Here is a 24,778-nt window from a genome sequence, read left to right as displayed (position 1 = left end):
GTAACATGAGTGAGCACAACAGAAACACTTCAAATTCATTATGTGCTTGATTTTGAATTCAGTCTTTGTCTTTGGACATTGAGAAACATTTTATTGTTGTGAAACGTTCCTCAAACCCCTAAATTCAGTTATGTGATCCAATAGGAACTCTGTTTAACAGATTGGCGTCTAAGGTATGTAGTCTTAATTCTGAATCATCATATAACCAACTAAAATAGGGGTATTAAAGGAATAATGGAAAACCTATATTGAGGAATAGTCTATGATAGCAAAAATAATACTATCTTTATAATAATGTTTAATAATGAAATAGATTTGAATTATTTGCTTATATCATTTGTGTGAAAATTAGTCTTGGAAGATAAAAATGATGCTGTCATTTTTTTCAGTGATGGTGATTTATGTAAGCAGATCCAGGTTTGTCTAGCAGTCATATGTAGGCATAGTGGTCCATTATATTCTTTACAAAAATTAGTGAATTGTTCTGCAAATGTGAAGAAGAATGTTGTTAAATGAGTATCTTCAGAGGTTTTCTTCCTCATTTGAAACTGAATACCATGCTGGAGGCTGCATAACTATTCTTTGAAACACATAATCAGAAAGTGGTCCTAGAAGGAGAAATGAATGAGAAATATAAGGAAGAAGAGAAGAATACTTTATCAAGACAGTTTAAATCAAAGTAATATAATAAAGGACTTGGAGAGAGACAGGAGTTGAGAGGAAATAAAAGCTATGTGAGCTACAGGTAGGGAAGGAGGTAGTAGTGTTTTTGTAGTGGGTTGCAAGTAAGCAGCACTTAAATGTGTTGTATGAACTGTGTGATTATAAGTTATATACCATCTATGTCCTGAACAATCTGGTTCCCACTCACATTCATTAATAAGTGTTGATGTGTTATGGTTATTTTTGTGTCTCCTTAGATTTTAATAATTCCTGTAAGAATCTCATGTTATCAAAGCTATAATTAATTGTACTTAATGAAGCTCCTGCTGTGATAAACCGTTCTGATACTTTATATTTAAATGTGCCACTCACTTAACACCAGGGGGCATAGTCATTATGACGATAGATGTCCTGTGGTCTCTTGGAATTGCCTGCCCAATTAGAGCTAGCCATCCTTACTGCACACTGATATGCTGATATTTTCTCGTTCCATTGGACATTAATATGCAGGTGTGCAGGCAGACTATTTAGGGTCTCTATAGTTAGACATGATGTTCATTGCATAACTGCATGTGGCAGTCCTGGACATTATAAAGGGTAATGTATTCACAACTGATTGCTAATGAAAGTAAGTGATTCATCACTTTACAGGTAAAAAAAAAAATAAAAATATTTCTGTATACAGAAAAAGCAAGATAATTTTGCCTGAAAGAAAAATCAAATGACAAATACGATGAGATTTTTTAAATATGAAAGAATAAAATGGCTGGAGATAATGACTGTCTTAGTTACTTTTCAATTGCTATGAAGAGATATTGTGGCCAAAGCACGATAGAAGAAAGAGTATATTGGGGCTTACAGATTCAGAGAGTGAGTCCATCATGCTAGGAAGCATGGGAGCAGGCAGGCAGGAATGACACTGGAGCCACACAGTAGCTGAGAGCTCACATCCGATGTACAAGCAGGGGAGAGAGAGAGAGAGAGAGAGAGAGAGAGAGAGAGAGAGAGAGAGAGAGAGAGAGAGAGAGAGAGAGAGAACTATGTGGGAATGATGTGGACTTTTGAAAGCTCATACCCAACCCCAGTAGCACACCTCCTCCAAGGTCAAACCTCCTAGTCCTTCCCAAACAGTTTCACCAACTGAGGACATGCACCTATAGGGATGATTCTTATTCAAGCTATCACAGCGACACCCCCACTCTAAGAATCTATCAGTAACCACCAGTTGGTTGACTGTTGGTAGGTCTAGTCTTGTGGAGGATACAAAAGGTACTGTGAAATAATGAATATCAACAATACACAAAGAAATCATATAGCCTGATAGAACTTGGAAAAATAAAACAATAAAAATAGAGAAAATGTAGGACTATGTGCTTCAGAGAAGAGGGAATATCTAGAGTCAGTAGACATATGAAGGAAAATGTAGTCTGTTATATTAAGGGAAATTAATATCAGAACCAAAATGTGATGCTATTTTCCATCTGATTGATAAATAGGTTGATACTGAGGATATCAGGAGTTAGAGGAGATATATATGGGATTTCTCTTATGTATTGTTGGTGGCGATGTAATTTGGAAGCCAGCCATGCTGACCAGTATACTACCAATCCCACACTTAGGATGTAATTTCATATACTTGCTTTGTTAAATAAATTTGACTATGTATTAAAAAGTTGAACACTTACATAACCTATTACACATATGAATATTGAGGATGTGTTCCATGTGATAATGAATTTTTATTGTCAATTGGCTGGATTTAGAACTACCTAGAAGACACACTTCTGAATGTATTTCTGAGTGTGTTTTCAGGGAAGTTTAAATGAGGAGGCAAGATCCTCCCTAAAAATGAGTGGTGCCATTCCATAGGCTGGTGACAAAAAGTGAATAAAAATCTGTCTCTTCCTCTAATAGGACAAAACAAAAACTATCACATTGAAGTTGGACAAGACAGACAAACAGAAGGAAAAGAGCACAAGAGTCTGATATCAGCTTGTTCAAACACTCAGAAATCCCATAAAAATAATGAACTGGAAGGTATAATATATACCTAGAAGACCTGGTGCAGCCCTGTGCAGACCCTGCTTATGATACTCCAGTCTCTGTGAGTTCATAATGAGCTTTTCTCATGCTGACTTCAGGGCCTTATTTTATTCATGTCCTACATCTCCTCTGTCTCTTAAATTCTTTCTGCCTCCTCTTCCACAGCGTTCCCTGAACTCTAAGGGGAGTGATGTGATAGTAATATCCCAGTTAGTGCTGAGTGCTCCAAAATCTCTCACTCTGGGTAATGTCTGAGGGTCTCTGAATTTGGTTCCTAGGGAGTGCCTGCTCTAGTTGGGAGCTGGGATAAAGCAGAGAGTGAGGGGAAAGAAGTCACAAAGGGAAGATCTATGGGAGTCAATGAAGATGGGGGCAGGGAGAAAGGGAGGCTTGAGGCTTCTTCAGCAGGTGTTCTGCTGCAGAGCTGGGAATGAGACTAGGAGATTTGATTTGGAGGAGCAGAAGGAAAGGTGAAGATCTGCAGTTAGTCTACCTGCTACCCAGGCTAGAGTGGCCTGTGTGTTCACAGGGAGTGCCTGCTAGAGTTGGGCAGTGGGATAAGGCAAATAATGGGGACTGGGAGGTTAGGAGGGGAATATCTGTGGGATATACTAAAGATGGGGTGTGTGGGGATACTGCTACAGGTGGCCTGCTGCAAAGGTAGGGATGAGACTGGGGTATGAGAATTGGAGGAATGGAGTGGCTTGTATATGTGTATATTATTTTTATTATGTGTCTTTCTCTACACTGAAGATCCCTGAGAACTGAGATTTTGCATAATTCCCTTTTCTAGTTTTGTTAAACTCACTCCTATTTGCTCTTTGTCTCAGATGTTATGTCTTCTAGAAAAGAATATCCCTTGTGAATTCTCATCTCTCTGCACAATCACACACACACACACACACACACACACACACACACACACACACACACACACACACACGTAGATGTATCCAACCTTCCCATCAAACAATAAACACAGAACCAATGCAAAGAAGAAAGCCAAGAGGTCAGAGCCAAGAGCCAAAACCTTACCCTTCCTCCTGCGGTGGTCCTACCTCTCCGAACCAGAGCTACCCCTGTGTTAAAGTCTTTATATAGAGTTCCTGTCCTGCCTTCTCATTGGTTGTAAACCCAACCACATGACCGCCTCCTCACAGCCTGTCTGTATAGGCCTCCAGGTTTTCCATGATTGGTATTAAGATTAAAGGCATGTGTATCCAATAATGGCTGTATCCCTGAACACACAGAGACTTACCCAGCTCTGCCTACTAAGTGCTGGAATTACAAGCGTACGCTACCACTGCCCTGCTTTCCTATGGCTTGCTAATAGCTCTGACCCCCGGGCAACTTTATTTATTAACATACAAATAACATTTTAATACAAATAAAATATCACCATATTTCCCCTTTTCTATTTTAATAAAAAGGAAAAAAAAAGAAAAAGCTTATAACTAATATAAGAAAAACTATATACAAAAGGACAATAACTATATACAATATATACAAGTAATAAATACCTAAACAATGTCTAGTCCATTTGTATTTGACAAATTCAGAGAAAATAATTTCATTATCTATCCTATTTTGGTAAGTCCAAAATGTATCCTAATTAATCTTCAACTATAACTAACTAACCTTCAACTATAACTAACTAATCTTCAACTCCCTCAGAGACCCAAGAAGGAAATAATATTAGCTAACAAAAATAAAAACAGGAAGTGCACATAAGCAACCTCCAAAAAATTTGTGAGTTGACAGAAACAGACAGCTGTCTGGACAGTCACCTGAGGTTTCTCCGAAGTGCTGGGGCATCATCTTCAGCCTATAGGCCCAGCATATCCGACAGACTCATTTGTGAAGCAGGATGTACACAAGGTCAACAGTTCAACCTCACATTGAGTGAGAGTAGTCCATGTACCAGAAACACCTGAATTCCACCAGTGTCATGTCATGATTCAGGATTTCAAATTCTGGAAATTGCTGATGGTTTTCCAACTCAGCTGTCCATTCTTCCTGGCTGTGTATATATGGCTTCATCTCAGCATCCCATTCTTCTCCATATCCCTCCATCAAATGCCAGTCTACTATTGAGAGGCGTGAGCTTAGTTACTCTTCAAGAATAACTGTTTCAGCTGCTGTTCCATTGCACATCAGAGGCCATCGGCCCACTGCCTGTTCAGCTGCCTTCGAAGAAAAGGGCACTGTACCTTTTTCGAATTGCGAAGGCCACTTCAGGAATGGTGCCATATTGTCCTGGCCTCTGAAGATGCCTTTTGATAAAGCCATAACCACACTTGTTTTGGCAAGAATCAGTAATCCTTTATGTCCTGTTTGTCCATTTTGTCCTGTTGATTCGAGGATACTTTGTTGTCCAGTGGCTAACTTTTGCCACAATGAAAGTTAACTCCATATGCAGTTTCTTCAATGCCCATATTTTCTCTGAAGTAGATTGGTACTGCCAGGAGCCGACATGTCTCATAGTCATAACAAAAAAGAAAAATTTTCTAAGTTATTAAAACATTTTAAATGCCATATTCTGTAGATCTCTGAAGGGTTTGAAGATAACCTGTCTATCTAAATATATCTACTCAATCTTGAAAACATACCTAATATAACTACAAGTTCTATTATAATATCTAACTACTAACTTTCATTTCTTTATATCCTAATAGTTGGTAATAACATTCAAGGATCAGAAAATTGCATTACATTGTTAGATGAACGGTACAATTAGAAAAATATATATAACATTTTCTAACAATATCAATTTCAATATATATAATTTGTATACAATATAAAACAATCCAATCCAATGTAAAGTATTTACATTTTTTTTCTTTCTTTCTTTTTTTTTTTAATAAGAACCTTAAATCTAATCTCCTTTGCTTAGCCTTTTTCCTAACCCTTGACAACAACTTGTAACCAATTCCCCTAATCAATGAAAATTATCCCAGACCCAAAACCCATTAAAAGACCAAAAAAACCAACCGCCCCACACCACCTCTTTGGGAATGTGGGCGTCGTATTCTTGAAATTGCTTCCTGCTGGGTATGGGCGAAGGTATCTTTATCCTGAAAGAAAAATTTTAAGTTAATTGTCAAATTCTAGGAAAGGTAAATATATCCTTCGTTATCCAGTCTGTGTATAATGCCAAAATTCAGGGTTTATCTCAAATCCTTATTCAAGTAGTCTTTGAGACTGGATCATCTCAGCTAGCTCTTCTCAAAATTGCTCTGAGCACTTTGTAGTTCAAAGCTGATCTGTAGATGATGTTTGTCAGCTTAGTGATGTTATTATTGTCCACGTGGAATTGTTGTTGTTGTGGGGCCCCATCTTCTTCCTGGAGACTTCAGTTGATGTTAGGCCTAACCGTGATTTCCTGCAAAAAACTGATAAGAGACTCGAACACAAAGACTATATATGTGACTTTTTAGAATTAGTTAGTACTCTATATGACCATTTATATCTTAACAAAGTTTAAAATGTATATATATCTATATATATTGATCTTGTAAATTTTGATATAAAATTCATACTTTAAGAAAAGTTTAAAGAATCAGAATAGAATCAAAGAGTTGAGATTCATAATAGAATAGTCCCTTAATTAATTTGGCTTTTCTCCTGTCCCATAGCAGAAGATGGCTCTTTTCCTCTGGCATGATACAGGGAGTTTGCATTTTCCTTTTAACAACATGCTTGAGTTTAAAGAAGGAGAGAGCCATTCTCCAACTCCAAAGTCAGCTTTAAATTTTAATTGAACTGGGACTATTAGAAGTTAAATAGTGTTAAATCTTTAAAGAAAAGCAGAAACAAACATTTAGGAAGACATAAAATTTTTTTAGATAACATACCCATACGCCATTTCACTCTGTTTCTTAGGATAGATGATTTGTTCCTTTTCTTCAGTTGTCTCATTTGTCCAGTGTTCTTCAAATTCGTTAACCTTCATTCTCCTAAAAGACAAAAACAAAAACCTTTCCCCAAGGTTTTTTGGGGATGTTCCTTTTTGACAAGTTATCTGATTAAATGAAAAGGCATGTGTTACTGGTGTAAGTTAGTTTAAATTGGATGTTTACGATAGTTGATGAACTATCACCTCCTCTAATTAAGAGGTCTCTCTTGTTCAAATCGAACATTTATCAATTTTGATGGTACCCACAGCTTATCTTCTCCTGTAGAAATAAAAGCAAAACCTCGTCCCCAACGTAACACATACCCTGGTTTCCATTCTGAGGTCAGCACATCCTTAAAGTATATAGGTTGATTTAATTCTGTAGTTTTTTCTATTATCCAATGTCTCTCTGCAGCTGTTGTTCCTTTCTCATTGGCACTGAGAAAATTCAAAGTTAATAGAGCATTATGTAGTCTATTTCTGGGGGTTTTTGTTACTCCTTTTTGTTTATTTAGCATATCCTTTAGAGTTCTGTTTGATCTTTCTATAACTGCTTGACCTGTAGGATTATGTGGTATACCTGTAACATGGTTTATATTATAATAAGCAAAAAACTGTTTCATTTTAACAGAGACATATGATGGAGCATTATCAGTTTTGATTTGTGCAGGTATACCCATAATGGCCATAACTTCTAGCAAATGAGTGATTACAGAATCAGCTTTTTCAGAACTCAAAGCAGTTGCCCATTGAAATCCTGAATAAGTATCGATAGTGTGGTGTACATATTTCAGTTTTCCAAATTCTGCAAAGTGAAACACGTCCATCTGCCAGATTTCATTCCTCTGAGTACCCTTTGGGTTACATCCTGCTGGTAATGGTGTTTGATTGTAGAAGGAACAAGTAGGACATTTCTTTACTATTTCTTTGGCTTGTTGCCAGGTTATGGAAAAATCCTTTTTTAAACCTTTACTATTTACATGATGTTTTTTATGAAATTCTGAGGCCTCCAGCACATTTCCTATCAATAATTTATCAATCTCATCATTGCCTTGTGCTAGAGGGCCTGGCAGACCAGTATGGGATCGGATGTGAGTTATATATAAAGGATGACTCCTTTTTCTGATTGTATCTTGTAATTGAATAAATAATGAAGTTAATTCTGAAGCATCGTGGATAAATTCTGCAGTCTCAATATGTAATACTACTCTTTCAGCATACTGAGAGTCAGTTACTATATTGAGAGGTTCTGAAAAATCCATTAATACCAACAGAATAGCATACAATTCTGATTTTTGAACTGAATTATAAGGACTTTGAACCACTTTACTTAAATTTTCTGATTTGTAACCTGCCTTTCCTTGTTTGTTGGCATCTGTATAAAATGTACGAACTCCAGATATGGGTTTTTTCCTCACAATTTGAGGCAAGATCCAATCAGCTCTCTTTATAAGATCAATTCTATTGCTTTTGGGATATTTGCTGTTAATTTCTCCCAAAAAATTACTACAAGCTTTTTGCCAAGCTTCATTTTCTATCCATAATTTTTCAATGTCCTCCTTAGTTAAAGGTACGACAATTTCTGCTGGGTCTATTCCTGCTAATTGACGAAGTCTCAATTTTCCTTTCCAAATCAAGTCAGAGATTTTTTCCACATAAGTTTTTAATTTTTTATTTGGTTTATTTGGTAAAAATATCCATTCCAATATAATATCTTCCCTTTGCATTAATATTCCTGTTGGGGAATGCCTAGAAGGTAAAATAACCAAAATGCAATCCAGCTTTGGATCAATACGATCTACATGCCCTTCATGTACTTTCTTTTCTACCAAGGCCAATTCTTTCTCAGCTTCAGGTGATAATTCTCTTGGACTATTTAAGTCCTTATCACCTTCTAAGGTTTTAAACAAATTATTCAGTTCATCATTTTTTACCCCAACAATAGTTCTTAGATGAGAAATGTCTCCAAATAATCTTTGAAAGTCATTAAGAGTCTGTAGTCGATCTCTCCTAATTTGCACTTTTTGAGGTCTAATTTTTTGAAGTTCTATTTTATATCCTAAATAATTAATAGAATCTCCTCTTTGTACCTTTTCTAAAGCAATCTGTAATCCCCAGCAAGGCAAAATTTTCTTTACTTTTTCAAACATTCTTTCTAAAGTATCTGCATTTGAATCAGCTAATAAAATGTCATCCATATAATGATAAATTATAGATTTAGGAAATTTTTTATGTACCACTTCTAATGGCTGTTTTACAAAATATTGGCACAAAGTTGGGCTATTCAGCATTCCCTGTGGGAGAACCCTCCATTGAAATCTTTTAACCGGTTGAGAATTATTATAAGTAGGCACTGTGAAAGCAAATCTTTCTCTGTCTTTTTCTTGTAAGGGTATTGAAAAGAAACAGTCTTTTAAATCAATAACTATGAGAGGCCAGCCTTTTGGTAACAGAGTAGGTAAAGGAATTCCAGATTGTAAAGAGCCCATTGGCTGAATTACTTTGTTAATTGCTCTAAGGTCTGTTACCATTCTCCATTTACCAGATTTTTTTTTTATAACAAATACAGGAGAATTCCAAGGGCTGGTTGATTCTTCAATATGATGAGCATTTAACTGTTCTTCCACCAGCTCTTGTAAAGCCTGGAGTTTCTCTGTTGTTAAAGGCCATTGCTGAACCCATACAGGCTTGTCTGTTGACCATTTTAAAGGTAGAGCTGTTAATGTTTTTGGAAGATTATCAGTTGTTGTGCCCTGTTCTTGTATGACATGGATGGCTGGTGAGCACTCATTAGAATAATATCTTTTAATATTTCTCTCAGAAACATGTACTAATTTATGATTTGTTTCTGAGATTGGAGGGATATTAATCTGAGTATTCCACTGTTGTAATAAGTCTCGACCCCACAGGTTCATAGCTATGTTAGCCATATATGGTTTTAATTTTCCTTTCTGTCCTTCTGGACCTATACATTCAAGCCATCTTACACTTTATTTCACTCTAGATAATGTCCCAATTCCTAAGAGTTGAATGTTTACCTCCTGAAGAGGCCAAGTTGGATGCCAAAATTCTGGTGCAATTATGGTAATGTCAGCACCTGTGTCTACCAAACCAGACAACAAAACACCATTTATTTTTATTGTTAGTTTTGGTCTTTGTTCATTAATAGAAGTTTGCCAAAAAATTTTCTTTATGTTTTTTCCTGTATTTCCTATTTTCTCTGTTTCATCATCTCGACTAACATGATTTATTCCAATAGACATTTGGTTATTTAGTTGCTTTGAGTAGGGGTTTCCTCTACAACTGCAGGAAAGGTTTGAACTGGATTTACTGTGGGGGCCTGCCTGAGGCCCCTCTGGGAGTTTCCCGAAGCTCGAGGCAGAGGGTTACCCTGTCTGTCCCTTGTTGATCTACATTCGTTGGTCCAGTGTTTTCCCTTACCACACCTTCTGCATACTCCAGAAGGAAGGGGCATTCTGTTGCCAGTGTTCCTTGAATAAACATTATTTCTAGGAATGACCTGTTTACAATCCCTTTTCAAATGTCCTTGCTTTCCACATCCAAAACATCTAACATTGCTCAAACCTTTTGAAATTGCTTTTCCTACCCACATATCATCATGGTCATAAGCCTCTACATTAACTGTATCTCTAATCCAATCTTCCAAAGGTGCAGATCTTGCCTTTAACGGCCTAATTATTCTTTTGCACGCTGCATTTGCATTCTCAAAGGCTAAAGATTCAATTATTATCTGACTAGCCTCTGAATTCGGGACCATTTTTTGTACTGCTGAAGTCAATCTTTGTAAGAAGTCTGTGAAAGATTCTTTGGGGCCCTGTATAACCTTTGTAAATGACTCAGTTTTTTTTCCTGGTTCTTCAACTCTGTCCCATGCATTCAAAGCTGCCGTTTTACATAGAAGTAGGGTTTGGACATCATATGAACATTGTGTTTGTACTGAAGCATATTGGCCTTCGCCAATAAGCTGATCCTGGCAGACTTGTATTCCGCTATCCCTCCATTGTCTTTCTATATTTTTAGCCTCATTACTGAACCACATTTTCCACTGGAGATTTTGTCCGGGTTCAAGAACAGCCTGTGCCAATTCCCGCCAGTCCTTTGGTATAATCCTATTACAAGTTGACCAGGTGTTTAACATTTGCTTTACATATGGGGAGTGCATGCCATAAGATGCTATTGCCTCCTTAAATCTTCGTAAGTCTAACATTTCAACTGGAACCCAAGTATTTTGTTCATTCTCTTCATCAGGTAGCTGCTGTACGGCTACTGGATAAATTAAGGGTGATTGTGTGAAAACTGGCTTTCTTTCTGTAACCTTACGATCCAATTTTGAAACAACTTCACTATTTATTTCTTCTGTCTGAATTTGAATTTCTCTATAATTCATTTTTACCGGTTTAACAAGTTTTTCTAAGACTGTTATCCTGGCACTTAAGTTGACGATCTTTTTAAATAGTAAAATGAGGATAAGAAAAGTAATAAACTGAATAATTCGATCAATATTAATCTTTTCATATAGTTGTTCCATTGTCAGAGTGCCTAAAATTTCAAACAAAGCCCAATTTTCTTCCAATGTACACATAAAGCCCATTTTTTTTTAATGTAGAAAAAAATTCTCTTTTAAATAGATATGCTAATTGACTTACCAAGTCTGGGTAGAACAGTAGAATCCCAGGGAATTTCACAGCCACCTGGTGTTCAAGGTGTGAATCCAGCGAGAGAGAGAGAGAGAGAGAGAGAGAGAGAGAGAGAGAGAGAGAGAGAGAAAGTGTAGCCACTTGAGCCGAGTCAAGCCTTGGCTTTACAGGCAGGGGCCCTGTTCAGCGGGGCAGGTCTGAGTTGTTTGTAGCAGTTCCAGCTGCGGGTCAGTCAGGCCTGGGCCCAAGCTAGGCAGCCGGGCTGCCCAGGCTGGAAACCGGACCTGCCGCCAAGCCAAGCCAATCGGTTTTTAATGAATTCTTGTCACGTTGGGCGCCAAATGTAGATGTATCCAACCTTCCCATCAAACAATAAACACAGAACCAATGCAAAGAAGAAAGCCAAGAGGTCAGAGCCAAGAGCCAAAACCTTACCCTTCCTCCTGCGGTGGTCCTACCTCTCCGAACCAGAGCTACCCCTGTGTTAAAGTCTTTATATAGAGTTCCTGTCCTGCCTTCTCATTGGTTGTAAACCCAACCACATGACCGCCTCCTCACAGCCTGTCTGTATAGGCCTCCAGGTTTTCCATGATTGGTATTAAGATTAAAGGCATGTGTATCCAATAATGGCTGTATCCCTGAACACACAGAGACTTACCCAGCTCTGCCTACTAAGTGCTGGAATTACAAGCGTACGCTACCACTGCCCTGCTTTCCTATGGCTTGCTAATAGCTCTGACCCCCGGGCAACTTTATTTATTAACATACAAATAACATTTTAATACAAATAAAATATCACCATACACACACACACAATTTCTCACAATCTTTTGTGATTGGCTACTTATCTGTTTCTTTCTTGAACTAAATTTGTGAGTGCTTTGAGGACATAGACGCTGTTACAAATACATGTATGTTTGAATGCATTTAATTGCAAACATCTTAGTGCAAGTCGCATGCTTAGTAGATATCCAATAATGGTTATTTAATGAATGATAAAATAGATTAGAGAATGAATAAGCAAGTGAACAATTCAGCATCAGGGATAAGATGGCTAGCTAGATAAATAAATGGTGAGACTGGCCATGAGTAAACCCAAGATTGCAGTGGAAATAGAAGCTGTATATATTTTGGTTGATTCTTTGTTGATGTGTTTCTGCTGGAAATCTTTTTTATGTAGCTTTTGTTTGTTTGTTTGTTTGTTTTGAAGCAGGGTTTCTCTGTGTAGCATTGACTGTCCTGGAACTTGCTCTGTAGACCAGGCTGGCCAAAAAATCACTTTATGTAGACTTTTCATGTACAGTCTGAAGATCTATACCTCAGGCTAAATATATACACACATCCCCATAAGGCACGAAAACTCATGGGTCACTTAGTCACTCAGTATTTCTGCAGTTATAGTTTGGAGGGGCAATTCAGCATACGATGATGCTAAAGTCTTGTGAAATGTTAAAACAATATTTTGCATTATTATATTCTCTTTTCTGCTGCATGAATCTCACTGTGTCCTGATTATTATTTTATAATCCATGTACAGTTACAAACTCCACGGGTCAAATTCTTTATTTCTGCCGCAGACTCTGTCGTCTGAATAGCCAAGAGCTTTCAGTTGCCCACAGATGCTGTCCATGGACTTCATGTTTTCCAAATCAAATTATCCTTTTCTCTTTTCTGGCTCAGTCATTATAGAATGATCTTTCTCATCATTATCAGCATTAATGCTTTGCCATAATTATACACATAATTGGATCATTTGCTCACTTGCATAGATAATTGCATCAATTTGCTGCCAGCTTTGCCAGCTACTAAGTAATGTACTCAATTGCCATATGAGAGTATGAGTAAATAATTGGAGTTTATTTACTCTATATGATGGATTGCTTCAAAGTTCATGGCTTAGGTGTAACTACAAGTTGAGAGTTGTTCATTAAATTGATACTACTCCTCTTTAATTTATGAATGAGTTGTGTCCATAGCTTCTTATAACTCCTGTCATATTTATAGTGGCCTTTCTTACCCATTAGTACCTAGAAGAGGTGCTCATTATTCAGATAAAATGAAGTGCTAATTAGACCAAGTGAATGGATGTTATTTCCACAGATGAGTCACAAACTGTACCTCTATTTCAGTAGTTCCTGTTTCTGGTCCCCAATAGAATCTGCCACAGCTATAACGAGAAGATGTTGGCAAATGAAGCAGATGAATTAATTAGAGAGATCCCTCAAGCACAGATGGTGGGACAGGCTGATGTGACATGATGACAGAAATTCTGGAAGCAGGTGGTATGCCAAGACCTAAGTGAGTAAGGAGGTTGTCAGATAAGCAAAGACTGATAAATTGTTCTGGGGCTACTAGTTGGGTTAAGGAACCAGAATTTAGTTTGAGAGGAAAATAGGCCAGTGTTTGAATTATCAGAATTAAGACATGGGTGGACGGGCTGGAGATACAGCTCAGAGGCCAAGAGTACTTTCTGCTCTAGCAAAAGATGAGAGTTTGGTTCTCAGCACCACCCACATGACTACTTGTAACTATCTGCAACTCTACTGCAGTTCCAGGGACTCTGACACTCTCTTCTGGCCTTCAGGGGCTCCTGCATACATGTGGTACACATACACATAGAAATAGCAAAACTTTTTCTAAAATGTGGGAGAAATTCTAAGAGGAATTTTATCAAATATTATACAAATTGAGGTCTTAGTTAGGGAATTGTCTACTAGGCTCTCATTTTTGGTTCCTGAAAACTATGGCATTTTCTCTTGCTAATTTTAACTTCAACGACTTCATGTTGGTTGTTTGATAACAGTTATGGTGTGAACATTTGTGCCATGAAAATGAATAAGCATTATGAATCACACTTTTATTTCTGGCAAGCTAGTTTGCAAACACACCACTTATAACAAGCATAAAGTATCAGCAGGTGACTTTTATTGAATGTTTCCAAATACCAGGGACTTGAAATATTTCTGTTAGACATCACATCAAGTCACTTTTGAGAAAGTAGGGAAACTGAGGTTAGAAAAGTTTAGCAAGAGCTATAAATGTGACAAATATTGATATCTAAAATTTATAAAGAACTGAAAACCCTAACCAAGAAGTTCAACAATACATCAATAAATGGGCTTATGAAATTGACAGTTCACAAAAGAGGAGATACAGATGGTTGAAATACATATGAAAAAAGTGTTTAACATTCTTAACTATCAGAGAAGTGCAAATCAAAACTACTCTGAGATTCCATTTTACCATATTCAAAGGGGCAGTCATTAAGAAAACTCTGAACAACAAATGATGTTAAGGATGTGAACAAAAGAGCATGTCAACTAGTCCAGCCACTATGGATGTCATAGAAGTTCATGATAAAACTGAAAATAGGCCTGTTATGCCATCCAGCTTTATTTGTGGATATTTACTCAAAGGATTCCACATCAACATGACACAGAGAAATGTGCACATCAATGTCTATTGTGGCACTATTTATAATAGCTGTTATGGAACCAATCTAGGTGTCCATCAACAGAGTCATGTGTAAGAAAAATGTGGTATGTGTACATATTGGAATATTTTTATCTATGAAAAATAATAAAGTATTGTCATATTTAGGAATGTGGATTAAGCTAGAGATAACCATATCAAGCAAATTTAACCAATTATAGAAAGATAAATATCATGTTTTTCATCTGTGGTTCTTAGATTTTAAAGATACATAAAACAATTCATGTTTATGTAATATTAAAATATAAGTGGAGCTGTCTAGAAGAACAAAGGGGAGTTATCCAGGGGCAATGGGAGAGGACAGGGAGGCTCAGAGGATATGGGTGAGAATATGCTCAACATAAAATATTTATTTGTATAAAAGTTTAAATCAATCAATTAAAAAGAGAAAAGCTTAGAAACATGTCCAGTTACTAAAATAGAGCCAGGTGATCAGAATGTGACTAGAATTAAGGTGACTTAAAGACAGGCTGCTTGAATACTAAAATAGGCTTCTTAAATCTCTCTTGATTAAGAATAAATTGGGTCCCGGGATTAAGCTTGTGAGATGAGTAGAGAATTGGTTATGGAACCAGGCTAGTCATTGTACTCAACAGAATTCCAGGCAGAATTATATCTTCATGTTCCTACATCTTCCTGTCCGAAACATTTCTAGACTTTGTCATGCTGTGGTGGGAGAATAGTATACAGAATGAATATAGTTACCCTCTTCCATATTCTAAGATTCTGTTCTAAGTAACTTCATTGAAGAGCATCTCTTAGCCTCTTGTTCTTGATTCTATGCCACTTCATGGATATAGGAAATAAAACATATGCAGTATTCAAAAATAATGCTTAAAGCATGCTCCTATTAGCATATATCACACTGTAATTTTTTATAGGCAGAAAGGACATTCAAAATGGAGCTATTTGGTTTTCTTGTAATATGTAGATTTTAGAGAAGTGATTTATTATAGTCTGGACACATTACTGGCAGTGATATTGAATTTAATTTGTCTTAAATTTCTTTCCCAATGAGGCAGAATAAATAACCAACCCAACGGAAAATATATTAAACCACATAAGTCCAAATATTCAAACATCTAATAAGCCCCAACCAATTATTGGGAATGGCAAATGAGTATTTCGGTATGACATGTCTTCAGATTAAGTAAACTTTATTTAAAACAACTTGTTTTGAAGCCTAATAATGATTTTCTTTTACTTTACCATAGCAATTCACAGTAAGTCAGCTGCAGGAAGATTTAGCAGAACAGTAATATCCTTTCTATTACCTTGTACACAATGGGAAACCCAACTCTCCAACAAAATCATTTTCCCTCTGCAGTTGGTCCATAATTTCATATAGATCTGAGGAAGAAATAATGAAAAACACATTTTAAGCTGTTGTAGTCTTTATGTTTGTAACATTTGTTTGGGGGTTTTGATTGATCTAGTATTTTGAATACTATTGAAAGACTTGGTGCTATGTAGAGTAATCAATTAGCTGAATCTAAGATAGGTTGTGCTATTTAGGAAGCTAAATGAATATAAGCCATATGGTATAAATTCTTCCAAGCCCCCATTTAACTGATTACAGTTTTAGGACAATGGCTTAAAACTTTTTAAACATGCATATCAAGATTTGAACTCTAATACTGACTATGCATATATGTGTTAGTGGAAGGAGACTTGTGATTTCATAATATAGAATGATGGCTTCCTCTATCAGTAAGTTATTATTATGTTACATTTACCTTACAAATTATCAGTTTTTAACAACAGCCATTTATTATTTCTTGTGAGTCATTGAGTTTTCTATGGTCTTGTCCATTCATGCATTTATAATCATCTGTTGATTACCTTTTCTCTACTTTCTTTTGTGTCTTTATATCTTGGATATAGTCACATGGTGATGACAGAGATTTAGTAGAAGAACAAGCATATATAAAAGCAAATACCCTGCTTGTGTCACATTTGCTAGGATTAATTATGGAGTGAATTTACATGTTTTAGCTCCAAATGAAGGGTAACATCTTTCAAAGCAAAATTATGAGAGTCCACAGATGTGCTTGCTGGCCCAAACATAATACCAGTGAAAATCAGCTTCTATTACATCTTTGGTACATATGATACAGGTTGCTGATGCCTCAAGAGATAAAGTTTTTTTTATTTATAAGAAGAATACTACTTATGTAGATTTTAAAAATAGAACCACAATGTCAATTACAATAAAAGACATTATCCTTCTATACTTTGCATTAAACATGACATATTGTTTATTTATGTCTACAGCCAAAATTTATTTTTTGTTTAATATGTTCCACTTGAGGAGCAACATCAGTAGATTGGAGTACAACAAGAAAGGGACAGTAGGTATTATGAACCAAATGTGCCCCTCCATAATTCATACTTAGAAGCCTATATCGTGATGGAATTTGCTAGTGGCATCTTTGAGAAATAAGAAGGTGACACAATTATAAATGAGATTAATTCCCCTAGAAAAGATACATGAGAGCTAATCTGGCTTTATTCTCTTTGCTGTGTGGGGCTCCAGCTAGACATGAGAAGATTACAGACCAGGAATACTACAAACTAGGAAGAATGCAAACCAGGAATCAGCTTTATGAACTTTTATATTGAGTTCCCTAGACTCCAGAATCATAAAAAGAAAACCCAGATATTTGTTGTTACATCCATGACAATTCATTCTAGCAGGATGAAGTGAGTAGAGTAATAGGAATAGTATAGAACTGGAAAGTGATATTGAGGGAGGGTTGAAGGATTTGATGAGTATTGGACTGCAGGAAAAAGTAGGAGGAATAGAAGTAGTGTCTGCAGCTAAGTATGAAGCTGTCACATGGAGCAGTGATGATATATATATATATATATATATATATATATATATATATATATATATATATCATCCTACAACAAGGAACTTTAAAATGCTATTACAATAAATACAACATGTAGGATCGAGTACTGCTTTTTTCTCTCACCCCATTACTTAGTTTTCCAAAATGCTTACAACAGCCCATCCATACATCCTGTTCTCTGAACCTTGTGCATATCAAATCCATTTGGACCTCAGGGACCTTGTACTTTTTCATCTCCCTTCATGGATACCTTTCCCCAAAATACCTGCATAGGCAGCTCCTTGTAGTTATTATTTTTCAGAGCAAGCTTCTCTAGACCATAAACTAATACAAGTCTTTCACTTCTTACTTTTTATTATTCCATGTTTTATGGCTTTTATGTTATTGTACCAATCACTGTCTAAATTGTTTCATTTAACCAGATAATTATGGACTTTTTGCTATTTATTTCCTTAGAAAATAGAATGTAAGGTCCAAGAGAATCAGGGGTGTATTAGTCTTGTTTACCATCGTATTTCTATTGTAGCCAAACCACCAACCAGACCATAGTACATTCTTAACGATTATATACGGGGTAAACAAATAAATTGCCTCACAATTATATAGTGATCTACCTTGTAAGGTAGCTCTTTCCCCAACCTTAAAATACTTAAGTGGAGATCAAGTAGAGAGACAAGGCGACTATCAAGGAGAACCTATATTAGGGTAGAAATATTGACATGCATCCTTTAAACTGTGGTATTTCATGTTGCCTCAAATGTAGGGAGAATGATATAGTATAGTACCTTCCACCTATTATTACAGATTTCTGATATTCAAGAAAGATTTCAGTGTTAGTTGCTTTATTTTAAAAGGAATGCTGCTTTGTCTAAAGGATATTTTCAGATCAGGACATCACCATTTAGAATATTTGTAACTGTAGTTTTGTTTAAGAAGGATGAATTACAACCATCCATATTACGGGGCTACATAATTCCAAGTAAACCTGTATCAGGGATCATCCAACATCTTCTCCCCTTTGTACTGAAGAAAAGTTTTCCCAGGAGCATGAGGATGAGCTGAGTCTCAATGAATAGGAGAGGTTTTGGATCCTACCAGACATTATAGGGTACAAAGGAACTTGAATGGTGATATAACTACAGAAAATGAACATAGGAACATGTGTGAAAGGAGAATAACTAGCTTGATTTGAGCAGACAATGAACTTTTAAGAAAGCATTGGAGGTGAAATATGACAAAGGTTAGCGGGAACCATATGGAAATGTGAAGTCTGAATTTTCTCCATAGAGACAAGGATGGTGAAATAAGGGGGAAAGAGTTTATGAAAGAACGGAAAAGTCTGCCCAATGATTCTGGATGATATTAAATGTAGCCACTTTATATCCCTGAGAAAGGAAATAGAATTCAAGAAATTAGCTTGTCTATGATTACCCAGCATTCATTGTCTTTAGACCTCAACTGTTCTAATTTATGTTCAATATATTTTCCATTATATGGTAGGAGTGATGAGGTGAGTATCATACTTGCCGTTTCAGACATTTTCAAGTATATTTAAATATTCAAGTAAACCATTAAGTTTGATTCATTCCCAGCAGATGCTCAGGAGCCATTATTGAGGGTTTGGGGGAGGTAACAAATGCCTGACAGTGACTGTTTGATGAGGAGAGCCCCATGTTCCTCTGTAATCAAGAAGACCCTTTCTACAGTGTCTGTTGTACATGGCCCAGCTGCGAAGATGATTAAATTTACACATTTGATGGAAATGATCAAGTACCTCTCACCACCTGCTCAGTGTTTTGTTTTTTTTTTTTTTAAATTTCCAAATGCTGCACTGGCTAGAGTCCTTCTGCTTTAATTAATGAATAATAGAATATTTGACTGCCCAGTGAACTCTAGTTCCAAAGGCCATCATGATACGTCACTGCTTTGCATTTCACTGGGCTATTTGGTGGTTTTGGAGCTGCCATACTGATAGGAAAGTCCAAACTGGAGATGGAGCATCAAGAAAGCTGCTCAGGTTTCAGTATTGCAATTTATATTTTCTTAAGGAATGGAACATGGACTACTTTTAATATGTCTTTGGCCATAGAGTCTGTGCCTTGTATAATTGCTCTGCTCTCTGTTTGCAAAATTGATTTAAATCCACAAACAGAATTGCCTAAGAATTTCGTGTCAGACAGACTTAATTTTAAATCCTTGTTATATCATTGAACAGTTTAGGAAGGTCACTATATTTTATGTTTCTCACTTATAAAATAAGATGTTTACCTATTAGGATTGTTTGAGGGAGTTGTATGAGATATATGGAATATAGTGTGCAGCAATGTGAGGCCATTACGTTAACACTACCTTACCTTTGTCAATCCAGAGTTTGATCAAACTATAAGTGAACTATTTTGTCTCAGCAATCCACATTCTCATAATAGTAGGATTAACCTTATCCTGAAATACAGGACTTTGAATAAAGAGTGTGTTAAATGACTAAGTTTAGATAAATGAAGAGGATGGATAATGTGAGTCTGATTCAAAATATACTGTCTGAAAAAGGGCATGCTTAGATTTGGTATTGGGGCAGGGGACCCTAGGCGGTCAGTACCACAAGCTTACTATATCTTGAACATGTCTACTAAAAGGAAGATGAGTATAGAAGGGCACAACAAATTCTGTTTGATGCCTTTAGAAATATATGATAAATAATTTATTAGAGAGGCAAGCAAGACCACTCGACTGTGATTTAGGAGTCCAAAACCAGGCCTTCTTGTTATTCATTAGTTTTGTACCTAAATACAACGATCACCCAACATCTCTATAAGTTAATCCCTTAATTTGAGCAGTGAATGAACTAGGCCAAGAGTTGATGCAAAGAATGCACAGGCCATATTCGGTCTGTTTATAACACCTGAAAGGTAAAAATGGTTATTAAAGCATTGCTGAAAAACAAGGGGCTGGACTGATGGCATGAGGGTTGGGAGTAGGGTGGTGCAGAGAGGCAGATCCCTGAAGCTCATTCTTCAGGTAGTCTAGCTCAAACTACAAACTTCTTTCCTTTGAGAGATTCCATAGCAAAAAATAGATAAATAAATAAATAAGCTGGCGAGGCACTGAGATTGACTTCATTCAGATTAGGAACTAGGCCCAAGAAGTCAGTATCTTACATCTTATTATCAGTGAAACAAAACTGAAAGTTGCATCTTGTAATATCTCACTGCAGCATGTTTTTGTGTGTTACACTCTACTCCTTCGATATTTACCATTTCAAAGATATAAAGATTTTTACATCTCTACCCTTTTTATCCCTCTGAGACCAACTTCCTAGTTTTAGCCCACAAGTACCACAATGCAAATGTTGGTATCATGTGTATAGCTTACAAAAACTACTGTGTGGTTACAAGAAGATTAATACAAGAATAATATATGTATGTGTGAAAAGGAATATTTAAATCAATCTGTTTTAATATGTATTTTGTAGACCTCACAAATTTGGGATACAGTTTTATATAAAGAGAGGCTAAAGAAAATTCTTGGACTTTAGGAGTTAAAGATTGTTTTGATTCAAATTAATAGGTTTAATTGATAGTTATACTAGCAAACCAAAGGATAGCAGAGATGCAGTGTAGTGTGAATTTTATACAGTGGCAAATGAGCTGGTTCCTTAGCTATTTAAGCACTACTCTTCCCGATCCAGAGAGAAAAGTCATGTAGAAAAGTAGAAAGAGGAATCCCTGGAGCAAGCTATTGAGGACTCAGTTAATCAATTCCACCGACAGTCCCTGTTTTCCTTCATGACCAACAGTTTTCATTCCTGCCTTAGTGTCGTATTTTCTGGCTTAGTTGTTGAGTTAATTCCTTTTGAAAAACTATTATGGGGCATCTTGTCAAAACGCTATGTAATCTCAGAAGTAAAATCATCTGATCTTCACTAGATTTTAAGTATTTGAGCATAGAGGTGATGCCCTCTGAATTATTACATCCCATAGTGCATGCTTTCATCTCTCCTCCCCTTCCATCTCTCCCTCCCTGTCTCCTCCTCATCTCACATAGCACAGGCTAGCCTTTTCAAAATCACCATGCAACTGTAATTATCTTTGAACTCCTGATCTTCCTGCCTTAAGTGTTGGTTGATGTTACAGTTGGGGACTACTACATCCAACTCTCATGCTTTTCTTCCTTTCTTTTTTCTTTCTTTCTTTTTTTTTAAAATAAAACAAGACATTGTGACTCCATCTCATTTATTTCATGTGACTGATAGCCTGCACTGAAGCAAAACAACTGTGAAAAACCATCAACTATAGTATGTGACTGTGGTGTAGGTCCTTTTGTGCTATTGGTGGTGCATGGCAACTCCATTTGAACCCTCATTTCTCTGTTTTAGCACTGTACCACCCAGAAACGTCTGTGAATACAGTGTGATACAACACCATTTGGGTTGTTTTAATTCAAACCAGCAATCACAATATTAACTCTGTGTCCCTTAAAACATACTGGCAGTGCTCCACCCCTTATGGTTTTGCTTTCTGAGACTTCACTTATCCCAAATCAACTATAATCTTAAATAATAATGTTAGCCTTAACTCTTTGAAAAGAGAGGCTACTCTCACGCCTTTCTTAATGACGAAGTTCATGCAACTGCAATGTAAATGGCTTCCCCAAGAGATGTACCTGCTTTACTATTATATATTAAATTTTGGCACCATTATATTTATTTGATCCTGAAACTTCAGTGTATTTCCTAAAATCAAAGGTAATTTTATATCACTACTGTGTAATCATAAACAATAATGCTGTTGCCCATAATATTATTGACTCTCTAGCCATTGTCCAAACATTTCCAATTGTCATACTAATGTGCTTTTTAGGAAAAGTAAGAAAAACATTTCTTGCCTGAGATACTTTTTTTTTGGGGGGGGGGTTGGTTTTTCAAGACAGGGTTTCTTTGTATAGCCCTGGCTGTCCTGGAACTAGCTCTGTAGATCAAGCTGGCCTTGAACACACAGAGATCTGTCTGTCTTTTCCTCCTGAGTGCTGGGATTAAAGGCTTGCACCACAAATGTCTGGATCTTGCCTGATTTTTAAAAGCAGAGATTTAATACTTAGTGGAGGACTTGCCTCTAGTACACTTTGAAGAATCTTTAATGAAATGTGTTTACAAATTTCTCAGCAAGCTGTTTCCGTATGTTTAAATGACAGAGTTGAAATCCCTTTAAGATTTTTTTTTTCATTGTCATCATCAATCCAAAGTGCTCAGCAAAGATGCAAGTAAAATTTCCTCATAGACTAGCAGGAGCCATTAGTACAAGTGACAGGTTCCTGGGCCTTAAGTGGTTCTGTACTGTGTGGTCCAACACTTAGATGAATGGTTATTTGTGTTTAAACCTTAGAGTGAAAATAAAGTAAGGTTTTTGGCACATTTTACTTCCTACTGAAAACAGACAAATAAAATTCATAAAATCAAGTCTTAGGTCTAAACTCTACTATTTACTTAGCAAATGACAGATTGATAGGGCTGCTTCTTGGAAAAATTTCAGAGTCTTGTCTGAGACTAATGGAGGTTGAGATATATGAGAGAAGGATCCCTTTTACATGTTCCTTTGTTTTATCTTCTCTGGCATTGCCCCAAATGAAGAAATTAAGATGTATTGCTATCTATTCAGCATTGGTGGATGAAACACACCTAGGTATCATGGTTGCAGAGGTCCATTTGGAATGGCCACATAACACTATGAACAGGTTCTTCTGTTTTTTTTTTTTTTTTTTTTTTTTTTTTAATGAGACAGTTCTGTATAGTCCAGGATGGCCTTATATTGGTGATTTTCCTTTTGTAGTTATACATATGTGGCCAGAAACCTAGCCTTTTTTGTAGGGAGAAAGAATCTTAGAGGAGAGTTCTCAGAGTTTTAGTGTAGTATTGAACTTAGTTTCAAGTAGTTTCTTTTCTTCCAGGGGAGTTCTTGTGCTATAAATATATTTGTCTTACAATTGCTTTCCTGAACAGAAGTAGAGGTGAAATATGCTTATGGTTCATGAGACCTTCTTTGTCCAGAGTGAATATCGGAAGACTGTGTTCTAATAGCAATCCAAGTCTCCCTCTATACCCTACTACTTTGTACCTCTTTAAAGACTCAGCATCTTAAAATTTTTATTGTCACAATGTATATGCATAGGAGACTGTATAAAACAACATGCATGAATACTCACAGGTGACCACAGCAACATTGGCAATGAGTTAAGAGATTTCTGCCTCTTGTTCTCTTCCAACTATGTATTCCTGCTTACACATAACTAATATTCTACTTTTAAAAGTTGTTGTCTTAGTTAAGGTTTCTATTGCTGTGATGAAACATAGTGACCAAAGCACCCTGGGGAGGAAAGGGTTTATTTTGCTCACAGTTCTGCAGTTCATCATAGAAGCACTGAGTGTAGACGAAAGCTTTTCTGTGCCCCACCGGGTCCGCAGCCACTCAGACCTAAGTAAACACACAGAGGCTTATATTAATTAAAACTGCTTGGCCATTAGCTCAGGCCTACCACTGACGAGCTTTTACACTTAAACTCAACCCATTTTTGTTAATCTACATGTCGCCACCTGTTCCGTGGCTTTACTTGTGTGCCATTACATGCTGTTCCCTGGATGGTGGGCTGGCATCTGCTGATTCAGCCTTCCTCTTCCCAGAATTCTCCTTGTTTCTTATCCTGCCTATATTTCCTGCCAGGCTACTGGCCAATCAGCATTTTTTTATCAACCAGTCAGAGCAACACATATTCACAGCATACAGAACATCCCACAGCAACTGAGGGCAGGAATCTGGAGGCAGGAACTCATGGGGAGGCCATAGAAGAATGCTGTTTACTGGCTTGCTCCTCATAACTTGGCTCAGCCTGCTTTCTTATAGAACTCAGTACCATCAGCCCAGAGGTGGCACTACTCACAATGGGCTGAGCACTCCCACATCAATCAGTAATTAAGAAGTCACTAATTAAGAAAAAGGCACATCTTATGGATGCATTTACTCAATTGAGGCTCCTCCCACTCTGATGACTTTAGCTTGTATCAAGTTGACATACAACTAGCCAGCACTGTTATTTAATGTTATTTATAGTTTAACATTTTTCATATTCTAAACTCCATAGTATAGTTGGTTGTTTTACTGTTTTTACACTTTTGCTCTTTA

Source organism: Peromyscus californicus, unplaced genomic scaffold (genome assembly GCF_007827085.1).
Source record: "Peromyscus californicus insignis strain IS unplaced genomic scaffold, ASM782708v3 Scaffold_10__1_contigs__length_136768540, whole genome shotgun sequence".
Taxonomy (NCBI): Eukaryota; Metazoa; Chordata; class Mammalia; order Rodentia; family Cricetidae; genus Peromyscus; species Peromyscus californicus.
Note: the sequence above shows the minus strand (reverse complement) of the source record.